Genomic DNA, 4,447 nt, shown 5'->3' with positions numbered 1-4,447 from the left:
TAAAGTACCGGTCAGGTCGGAGTAACTCCAATGCTGATGCACTTTCTCGCCAGCACCCACCTGATCCACCAGATGTGAAAGTCATGCTTCCAGGTACAGCTATGCCTAGAGCATTGCAGGAAGCTTTGGGGATTGAAAAGGTTGAGGCAACCCAAGCAGTTGTTGCAGTTTTGCCACAGCATACTACAGCTGAACTTTGTGCTTTGCAGCAGGCAGATCCTGTTTTACAAGACATGTTGGTGTTCTGGAAGAGGGGACAGCATCCCAGTCGAGAGGAGCGGGCCCAGTTGTCTTCATCCACGTTGGTTTTGCTTCGACAGTGGGACCGGTTTGTCGAGAGAATGGAGTTCTCTATCGAAGGGTATTTAGATCTGACGGGGTGATGTTGTGTTCCAGTTGGTGCTACCAAGTGTGCTAATTAAAGATGTTCTGACCCAAGTCCATGAAGAACATGGTCACCAGGGAGTGGAGCGAACTTTGGCGCTCTTGCGGTCCCGGTGTTACTGGCCTCATATGGCCTCTGAAGTGGCCCAATGGTGCCAGGCTTGTGAGAGGTGCCAGGTGGCAAAGGATGTCCACCCTAAAGCTCATGGCTACATGGGACATTTACTAGCGTCACGTCCTAATGAAATTTTGGCTATTGATTATACCACCTTAGAGCCCACTCAGAATGGCTTAGAAAATGTCTTGGTCTTGACGGATGTTTTCAGTAAATATACTGTTGCTGTCCCCACACGGGATCAGCGAGCAGCCACTGTGGCTAAGGTTTTGGTGTCTGAATGGTTTTATAAGTTCGGTGTTCCAGCTCGGTTGCACTCCGACCAGGGTCGTAACTTTGAGAGCTCACTTATCCAGCAGTGGTATTATAAAATCACGCACCACTCCATACCACCCAGAAGGAAATGGCCAATGTGAGCGTTTTAATCGGACACTGCACAATCTGTTAAGGACGCTGCCTGTATCTCGGAAAAGAGATTGGCATGCCTGTTTGCCCCAGGTTCTTTATTGCTACAACACAACTCCTCACCAATCTACTGGAGAGTCTCCTTTCCTTTTGATGTTTGGTCAGGAACCTAGACTGCCCCTAGATTTCCTGTTGGGTAGAGTTGAGAGTCCAGTTGGTGGTTCTGTCCATGAGTGGGTTCAAGAGCATCAGGTTCGTTTGCAGGTAGCCTTTGATGGGGCTAGAGAGCACCTGAAACATGCTGCAGATCGCCGAAGGCATGCCCATGACACTCATGTGAAACATCTGCCACTAAAGGAAGGTCAATTTGTGTTTTTGCGTGACTTTACTGCTAGGGGGCCTCATAAGACCAGGGACCGATGGAGCTCTGTTAAGTATAAAGTGTTGAGGGCACCAAAGGAGGATGGCTCTGTTTACACCATCGCACCTATGAATGACCAGAGTAAAGTAAGACAGGTGCATCGTACCATGCTAAAGCCTGTGGTTGGTGTTGTTCCTCCTGATCACATTCCTCCTCACAACTTACCTCCTGTAGAAAAGGGACTGTCTGAGGACAATGGCCCATTTGATTATGATCTGTTTGTTTGTGAACAACCCCTGGTGGTTGCTTCTGACTTACCTTCTGGTAGATCACAGCCTCCAACTGCATCCCGGGAACCGGGGTCACCATGTGAACCAGTTGTATCTGCTGAACCCTCTACATCTGGGACTGTTCCAACTGTCAGCTGTTTTGATCCAGTGGCCCTACGTCGCTCCAAACGTACAACTGCTGGACAACATTCTAATGTGTACCATCTTCCACGGCCAGCAGGAGATGATCTTCCTGGAGGTTCTTCTGCATCCCTGTCAACTGTATCAGCGATGTTTAGACCTTGGAACTAATGGTATTGGTTTGAATTGGTCATCGTCGGGTCGACGATGCAAGAAGGGGGGGTAGAATGTAGTGGTATAGAAATGCACCTAATTCCACACAGGTGGTTGTCAGGTGAGAAGTTCCGGTTGTTAAGGTGGGCGTGGTATATAAGGAGCTGCGGCGTTCATTCAGGATGTGTCGTCTTTGCTCTTCCACTGTGTGGCTTGCATCCTGTGGACTCTGGCAGCGGAAAGTAACAAAATCTCTGGCTGGCTGGTGCGTGCTACACTAAGATCCTGGTGGTAGGTGTTCTCTCTCCCTGCACTTCAGCTGATCTTGGCCAGAAAATCTAAATTGAATTGTGATTATAGGTAAAGCGCCGCTGCGCTCCTTCTCTTCCTCCTTCTGCGAGTGTGTGTGCGTGTTTGGATTGGCAGGTAGGAAACTAACGCTCATCTAAGCAATAGTTTGTTAGTTTTATTTAAAATGGTGGCTAATTAATTTTTCCTAGGTCCCCCCACAGTTGGACCATTGCTGCTCTGTTCTGCTCGGATCTACTCTGCTTTGCTCTGTCTGCGTTCGTTTTCCGGATCTGTCAGTCGGCGTTCGTTTTCCCGGACTTCCATCTCAGTCGTTTTTAAAGTTGGACTGCGGCGGTATTATCCGCCTCCATCGAAGCGGTGTTTGGGGTGTGGCATCGGCGCACCCCTTTCACCTCCTGTTGTGGCATGACAAGCGGGCCACGCATGGTCCTGATGTTTTAACTTGCATTGGCTATTGTTAATTTCTATTACTTTACTTATTTTGCTTACGGCCCTTTTTGTCTTTTATTTAGTTGGGCTGATATTGTTTTTTTCTAATTAGGTTTAAGATTGTTATCTTGGTTAACTGTTTTTCTTTTGTTGTTTTGCAGTTGCTGAGGTCCGGTGGCGGTGTTGGTGTGGTGACGGTGTCTTCCTCTTCTGCGTGCTGTGATTCTTGAGTTTGGGGTTGTCTCACTGCGTCTGGTGTGTCAAAGGGTTTTTTTTGTTTGTTTGCTGTGTTTGGTGGATTCCGTCCCTATAGCGCCCCCTCTGGCCGGTAACTTCAGCTACTGCACTTACTTTGATTTTCTTTGTTTTCCTTTGTGTCCCATTCTTAAAGAAACTGGTTTTAAAAAGTGTTTTAAAAAGAGCTTAATAAATGGTTGTTTTATAAATTTGAAACTGTCTCAGATGTGCTAAATTCATGCATAACTGAACCTGTGTGCCTTATACCAAAAGAAATATTCTCTGGGTGAAATTCCCAGGGTGGCGTTGTTGTGCAACCTATTAAAACTAAAAGTTCACCAAATCTGAGTTTCCGTCTAGTATCGCCACATTTTATTATCATTTATGTTGTATAAATTGAATGCTGAGTAATCATTCCCTATAAAACTAATAGTCCTCAGTTCATTGCCTGAGTAGTTTCACACAAAAATATTGAACTTCTTGTCGGAATCTGAACATTGCATGAATTTCTCCATCATGTCTCCCAAAGGAATAATTTCTCTGATGTTGTTCACAATTGAGCACAGCTTCACTCAAAAGGTGTTTCTTATGCTGTAAATAAGTTTGTTGTTTGCTTTTGCACAAGGCTGTGACCCAGTTAGAATCACGAAGAGCACATGCAGTAAAAGTGTGAACTTTTCAGCCTCTTGTTCTCATTTCAGTTGTTAAAATTTTGTAACTTGGTGTAACTGAGTGTTTCAAATGTCCGTTTTATTTTCAGGTTGTGTCATCAAGATCTCTATTATCAGAAAACGGAATGAAAACATGACAAAGACATTTGACTACCTTGGTGTTGTCGTTTCCCTCAATATTTGCTTTTAGAGGAATAAACTATAAATTTTTACATGCACTCGCAGGTCAGCAACTTGGTTTTCAATTGTTTTGAGAAATGCAGTAGCTGCTGTTCAAATGTTAATAGTGATGTGAAAATGACACTAAAGCAACTGAGAAAAACTGTAAAATCCTGTGCAATCAGATGTCTTCAGACGTTAGCGATAATTAAATTTTTATATATAAATACAGATGTTCTGCAAAGTCGTTAAGTTTGTTAAATAAAGAATAATGAACAACATTGCAAACACTAAGAAATACAAAAGAAACAATGGTTAAAAAATAAGATTGTTATAAAACAATATTTGCTGGCCATTCCACATGTCTATAAAACATAACAGATTCTAAACAATTTAAAAATAACATATAATTCAGGATATATGGAATTATGTCTGTCTGCTTTTAAGGCACATTTTAAATAGACTACATTTTTAAAATGCTACGGTATATATAACATTTATTCAATATGCTTCATTAGTTCATTGCCAGTTGACATTCTGGTTTTATTTTACATCTCATTTGGCACTAAAAACAAAATATCTCAGAATAAAGTTTGCACTAAACTTTGTGTTTTAACTGCAGCATTTTTAGAGTTTTGTGGAATAATTTATGACAGTGTTATAACTGTCATTAGTTATCATGTCAACAAAGTGTACTGCTGGAAAAAAAAAAAAAGTTAATTAAATTTTTAGTGCCACTGCTGGAGCAACGTTAAGGATCTGCTCGCAGTGCGGTCGGCTCTTGTTACAGTAATGATTCTTAACCTGCACT

The 4,447-nt window shown here is 42.8% G+C and overlaps 1 long non-coding RNA gene across 1 annotated transcript; it reads left to right on the top strand.

Moving 5' to 3' along the window:
- Positions 1-859: 859 nt before the first annotated feature.
- LOC145555007 (uncharacterized) lies at positions 860-3,022 on the top strand. Its single transcript, XR_014091040.1, has 2 exons — positions 860-2,254; positions 2,329-3,022. It is a non-coding gene; the product is annotated as an uncharacterized LOC145555007 (long non-coding RNA).
- The last annotated feature ends 1,425 nt before the right edge of the window (positions 3,023-4,447 follow it).

Source organism: Poecilia reticulata, chromosome 15 (assembly GCF_904066995.2).
Source record: "Poecilia reticulata chromosome 15, P_reticulata-male-v2, whole genome shotgun sequence".
Lineage (NCBI taxonomy): Eukaryota > Metazoa > Chordata > Actinopteri > Cyprinodontiformes > Poeciliidae > Poecilia > Poecilia reticulata.
The sequence above is the reverse complement of the archived record's forward strand: the minus strand, read 5'-3'. Positions and strand labels throughout refer to the sequence as shown.